The following is a 7,092-nucleotide window of genomic DNA, read 5'->3' as shown; positions in this document are numbered from 1 at the left end:
TAACCGGTGTGAACCAGCTTGTGATTACGTTGCAAACTTTGAGCTTGACGATCAAAACGCAAATATTCATTAGCCATGTTGATCTTCTGAAAGAACTGATCAAGCATATGTAATAACGAACGAAACTGAGCGTATCTCTCTCCTCTCACTCACGGGATACACCCGAACGTTGTTCTTGTCTTTATTGATACCTTGCCCAGAGTTGTCCGACTGCAGAGGACCGACAGCTGTCAGGGTATGTATGACAGGGAGGGGATTAGTGGGACATCGTCCAGATGTGTACCACTGCTGGGGACAGACAGCTCACAGGAAAGGTGTAACTGTCAGGGTTTTAATGGAACTTTGCCCAGATTTGTCCCAGTGTTGGGAGCAGGCAGCTCTTAGTTGAGAAGAGACTGGTTGTGGTTTACTGCGTGAAGTTCACTGTTTCTGAGTAAACTCCGTCCTGTGTTTCACCTCTTCCCGTGGAGTTTGTCACAGTCGGAACCCACAGCCTGTTGGTCCATAACTGTCCTGATCACCTGTACCAGTGTCTGTGGATTTGCTGACTTATGCAATGTAATTGAAATTCGCTGCGGAATTAAACCATGAACACAGACACTCATTCTCCGGTTACTAATTTGTCGCTGCTGTCGCCTTGATATCCATCGTAAACTGAGGCAACGCTTTGTCCTGAAGAAGGGTCTCGCTCAGAATCGAGAGATTGTTCAATTCCATGAATGCTGACTGTCCTGCTGAGTTCCTCCACTGTTGCTCTATCACTTCTCGGCTGTCCGATATGCTGAGTTTCCAGAGGCTCGGTTTGTCACGGCTACACCGGTTGATATCAGTGCGAGCACCATTTGCTGTTTGTTCGTGCATTTCGTCCTTTTATCCCCGTTTATTCCCCACAGTTCGTCCAATCTCTGCACTGAGCAAGGCAGGTCAGAAACAGTGGGACCCGAATGTGATTTTAGATTAGCATCCACTCACTGACTGTAGTATTTCTGATCTTCAGCTGAAAGCCGATCCTGTGCTAATTGCCGGAGATGTATTCAATAATACCCAGTGCCTATTCAATCTCTCTCTCTCTCTCTCTCTCTCTCTCTCTCTCTCTCTCTCTCTCTCTCTCTCTCTCTCTCTCTCTCCTCTCTCTGTCTAGTGAATTTGCTGGCGATTGTTATCCTGTCCCGAGGAAAGTGCGGCCTCTCTACCTGCACGACTTGCTATCTGGTGGCCATGGCTGCGGCGGATCTACTTACCGTTGTTACCAAGGTAATTTTGTATCGAATTAAACTGTATTACTTCCCTGTGAGTTTTCTGGAGATCACCCCTGTGTGCAGAGTTATCGATGTACTGAGGTTCATAGCCATAGACTGTTCTGTCTGGTTCACCGTCACCTTCACCTTTGATCGTTTAGTCGCCATTTGCTGCCAGAAGCTAAAAATAAAATATTGCACCGGGAAAACTGCGGCTATGATTCTAACAACAACCGGCGTACTGTTCTGTCTGAAAAACGTTCCCCGATACTTCACACGGAAACCAGGAGAGATAATTGACAATGTACCGTGGTTCTGTAAACTCAAGGACAATTATTTCACTGACCCCGTGTGGGTAGGATATGACTGGCTCGATACGGTTTCAACACCATTCCTTCCTTTCGCTGGGATCCTGCTGCTCAACGCCCTGACCGTCAGGTACATTTTATTGGCCAGTCGGGTCCGTAAGTTGCTGAAGGGAGAGAACAAGAGGGAGAACCGCAGTGATTCTGAGATGGAGAGCAGGAGGAGGTCTGTGATTTTACTCTTCACCCTCTCCGGCAGCTTCATCCTCCTGTGGATGACCCTGGTTGTAAATGTCATACATTATCAGGCCTCAGGAAAAGGTTACGATTTCAATGATTCTGAATGGATCTTTCACTCCGTCGCGGGTATGCTAAGGGATTTCAACTGCTGCACGAACACATTTATTTACGTGGTGACTCAGTCGAAATTCAGGAAGCAGGTGATCATTGCTGTCAAATCTCCCGTCACCTCGGTGTTTCAGTTTATTTACAAAGCCCGTCCTGAACACAAGCCGCACTGACCCAAACCCGAGTTCAAACTCTTCGCACTGACCGCCGGATCTCCCAGGGTTTGACCCATCGATCGGCCGCTCCGCAAGTTCCGCAGAATGTGTTTGAGATGCGGAGCAACACATTCAATACCTCGTTGGCCTCGCCAGCAGTCAGTCAAGAATATACACCCGATTTCGTCCACCCGGTGGTCGGCGGATATTTCTATCTATTGTCATTAAAACCCAGCAATCTCACACCCCGACGTTCCCACAGGAGCAGGGCGGGCCAGTCTGATAATGGTTGGCTAATCTAATGGCAATTATTTCACCCTCCACCCCCCCCCCCCTGAGTGATTTGTGAATGTGAAAAAATAGGGCGAGAATTGGATTGTGGTGTCGACAATTGAGAAATAAAAACCTTTCTACTTCTTTTCCTTCAAATGAAACCTAAGTTATCCCAAAGAAGCCCGATAGATTGTAAGGCATGAAGCATAATAATGTGAATAAATTAAATTCACTCCTAAAACTTAATACCGTTTTACATGAAAGCTACCCCCCACCAAATTTGTAATAGATCGTGCATTTGATTTTCTTTTCAAACTTATATTATTCCATTGTAATATATGTGTTCCACTGTTCCCTAATGACGAAACCTACACGGCCGGGAATTATTTTTTCCAACAAGATATAAGGAACTGTCCACTTTCAGTTGTTGTGATTAATTTATCTCGAAAAAGAATCTGTTCATTAAACACTTCAGAAATAATGGCTGCATGGAGTGTTTGAAAAGTTTCGAAACTATGCCTTTGCACTGTCATCCTCTCTGTTTATAACACGAAATGTCCTTCTGTTGTCTATCGATCGCATCCCTCAGATCCGGATTGCATGGTTCCCAAGAGACGCCAGCAACAGTCACATCCAATGTCACCTCTACGATTAACCTATGTTTGTAACAGCCAAGCCACATTTTAATGGATACTTCCGAATCGCTGTGGTTCCCGTATGCATCTCAAAGTCCTCCATGAGGGTCCATGTTGAAAGCCTTCCAACGTCCATGTGCACGATGTTATTCTTCATAAGAACATAAGACATGGGAGCAGAATTAGGAGTAGTCCCATCGAAACTTCTCCGCCATTACGTCATAGCTGAACCCCGATCCCGCTCAAACCCACACACCTTGCCATATCCTCTGATGCCCTGACCTTTCAGGAAGCGATCATCTTCCGCTTTTAATATACCCACAAATAATCAAATGCGCGGCATATAACCTCTATCTTGTCCGCAAATTATAATTTCACCCATAGAAAACCATACAGACTACCATAATAAGTTTATACCATTACCTTAAGAGGCAACAACGCAGTTTCTAGATTTGTCCCGATCTCCACCTGTCCGTGGGGTCGTCCGTATCCACCATTGTTCTCTGTTTTCTGAAGAGTTATCGTGATGCGCATCGTGTCTCCGTACGCTTATAGAGTTCCTCATCAGTTGAACTGTTGGATCTCCATCCCGTTAGCTCAAGGTCATCAGACGTAAATGAGCCAACCTGTCACTGGTCATTGTTGCAGGGTTACAATCAACATTGTCCCACCTTGGCCTTGAGAATTTCTTGCTTTCAACTCCGATTGGGCCGAACCAGTCAAATGCCTATCAACACAGCATTTCTCTGATATACTCTCCGACAAAAAAAAAAATGGGAGAATAACTATGTTATGATCACTTGCTTCAAAAGGCTCAACAACCTCTGTACTAAAAACTCTACCCTGAATTTTTTACAGAATTTCCAACCTAGACAGTCCTACCCTCTTGTTGGTGCATTAATGTACGTATTCAAAAAAAAAAACTTTAATCCAATAACTCTATTAATTATCTTCCCTGTAATCCATTAGTCACTCGGTCCTCCCACTGAATATTTGGGGCAAAAGTAAATCCTCTGTAACTATAACATCACTGTCAGAACTTATATATTTTGTTATCTAATTCAGAAGATGGTAACGCGAAATTGTTCTCAATGTGGAGACTTCTCTGGTAATGGATGGGTGAAGTAAAATTTTATATAAACAAAAAGCTGTGATAAAAATCTGGATGATTAGCCATGCCGGGATGTGAGGCAAGGAAGCAAAATGAATCCAGAGCGAAAGAATGGTTAATTGAAAATTGATTAAGTCACGTCAGCAAGCTAAAATACACCGGGACTGTTTGGAGGAGCAATTTTTTATCCATGACGTATTTGCGAGGAAGTTGGTGCGAAGAACATGGAAATAATGCATTTGAATCGGATAAGATGGTTTGTGAAAGAAGAGTGAGTGACAATCTGCATATCAGCTTGTAATGAAGTGGAAAGATTGAGAGAAATGTATAATGATTTAAATCAGTAGTGGCGCAATTCCGCATGAATATGTCGATGATAGGCAGCCCACTTCCGAACATCTCCTGCCAGTACTCAACCAGTTAACCCAGGACCTACTTCCATCCCCTTTCCCCCGTGTGGCCAGCGAGACATTCGCAATGGAAGGAAACAGGGGCATGAATCCGAAAGAAGAATATAGAATGCACTGAATCCTCACCGTGCAGACTTTGTGCACGAAAATCTAGTAGTCTTTTAAAGCCTCAGAATTATATTCTTAACATTAGACTTTGCCGAAAATACAAGATTAGCGGAGCAAGTGAAGAATTCAAGAATCGCTTAAGTTACTTCTAGGTGGTAACAGAGGATACCAGTAGATGTAGTAACGACAAAGTACACTGCAAATGCTGTGGTCAAATCAAGATGTGCAACGCGCTAAAGGAACTCAGCAGGTCGGGCAGCATCCGTGGAAACAAAATGTCAACGTTTCGGGCCGAGACGCTTCGTCAGAACTGAAGAAGGAGGGGGCAGGAGCCCTATAAATGAGATGGGGGCGAGTGGGACGGAGAAGGTTGGTGAGTGTCAGGCTAAAAACCAATCATGCAAAGATCAAGGGATGGGGGAGGGGAAGCAGGCAGGGGATATGCAGGAAAGGTGAAGAAGGAATATAAGGGGAAAGCACTATAGGTAGTAGAAGGGGGCGGAGTCAGGTGTGAGGTGATAGGCAGCAGGAGAAGGATGCAGAGTGAATCTGGGATAAGTGAAGGGAGAGGGAGGGAATTATCGGAAGCTGGAGAATTCAATGTTCATTCCAAGGTGTTGAAGACGACCCAGACGGTATATGAGGTTTTGCTCCTCCAACCTGAGTTTGGCCTCATCAGGGCAGTAGAGGAAGCCTATATGGGCATATCCGAATGGGAATGTGAAGCAGGGTTGAAGTGGGTGGTCACCGGGAGATCCTGTCTTTCTGCGTCGAAGCTGTTTCCCAATCTGCGTTGTGTCTCGCCGATGTAGAGGAGGCCGCAACGGGAGCACCGGATGCAATAGCTTACCCCTACAGACTCAGAAGTGAAGTGTTGTCTCACTTGGAAGGACTGCTTGGGGCCCTGAATGGTAGGAAGAGAAGATTTGTAGGGACGGGTGTAAGACTTACGCTTGCACGGATCAGTGCCAGGTGGGAGATCCGTGGGGAGGGATGTGTGGTCCAGGGAGTCGCGGAGAGAACGATCCCTGTGGAAAGTGGAGATGTAGTAACCAAATGTAACCAGTCGAGTGGCAAGCACCGAACGACATTCATGTCAGATGTATGAGCGGCGTTCTAAGTGATATAATTACAGTATTCACAATTATATCGAGACAATTCGGAGCCAGAAGTCTCATATATTTAGTTCAGAATTTCAGGGTGTTGCAGCACCGACGGATCTACGAAATCTATGATCATGTTTGATCCCTCTGTCCTCACACACAGAGAAGCATGAAGACCGAGTAAAAAGTTACCACGTGTGAAAAAGGAAGTGCAGGTGTGAGAGTATAACGGAGGTAACGCACTAAGTTAATATACCTTTAGTAAGCTGATAAAGGCGATATTTCTCGAGGCGATTTGATGGGAAAATGTTCGAATACAAGTGTTCAAATATATTCATTCAGCGGCAGTGATTGGGATTTCTAAACCTGATACTGTACAGAAAACATTCCCTTAATATGAACTCTGTCTTTTGTCAGAGATTGGAGGAGAGAAAACGTGGAAGCCGCTGCAGATTTTGGGTCGTGGTGACGTCATGTTTTGAATTGCTAAATTTTAACTTGAGTGTGATAAAATGCATGCCATGTTCTGCGATAGTTTAAAGTGTGAGTGTACGGATAATGTGAAATACTGCACGGAGACTGCATTTGTGTGTTCGTAAATGAACGGAAGGCAGTCGTGTGCTTGTTAGACTTGTGTGGACAGGATGTTTGAAATAGTTATCTATTTCACAACAGGATATGACTGTCTGAAAACGCCTGGTTCCTTGAGTAAAATAAATTTCCAGGAACTGAGCTGAATTTCTGAGAGTTGTTTTCTTTCCGAAATTACACGAGGTGTTAGCGTATGCGGGTCGCAGCCAAAATCATCTATCTTTCATCTAAACATGGAAAACCCAGAGGTCAATTTAGGCTTCTTCTGCCCTGATATCTGTGCCGAAAATGCCCTTACCATAGATTTAACTAAGCTTCCCCTTAGCCTTCTATATTTCTAAGCTCCGTTTATCCAACCAGGACTCTCTTAAAAGACCCTATCATTTCTCCCTCCAACACCACTGCCGGCGTTATTCACTGCATTAAAATAAACTTAAATCTGACATTGCCCCTCTACCTATTTCCAAGCACGTTAAAATAAGTCCTCCAGTGAGGGCCATTTAACTATCTCTGGTTATCCACACGATTAATGCCTCTCATTATTTGTGTATATGTGTGTAGCCCTCCGTTACTCTTGATAGACCATGGATTTGGAAAGTTTCCAGGGCACAAGCCTGAGCAGGGTTTTTTATTATGGAAGACCGGCAGTTGCCCAAGTAGTAAGTCTCCCCTCTGCACACCAACGATGTTGTCCAAGGGAAGGACATTATATGTACACCTGTAGCGATGTAATACATACAGAGCTAGAGACAAGACACGAAGTCGGTAAGTCGTTTCGAGACCAGTTTATTCAAACTTCGCGGCGCCCGCCCTCT

Source organism: Hypanus sabinus, unplaced genomic scaffold (genome assembly GCF_030144855.1).
Source record: "Hypanus sabinus isolate sHypSab1 unplaced genomic scaffold, sHypSab1.hap1 scaffold_651, whole genome shotgun sequence".
Taxonomy (NCBI): Eukaryota; Metazoa; Chordata; class Chondrichthyes; order Myliobatiformes; family Dasyatidae; genus Hypanus; species Hypanus sabinus.
Note: the sequence above shows the minus strand (reverse complement) of the source record.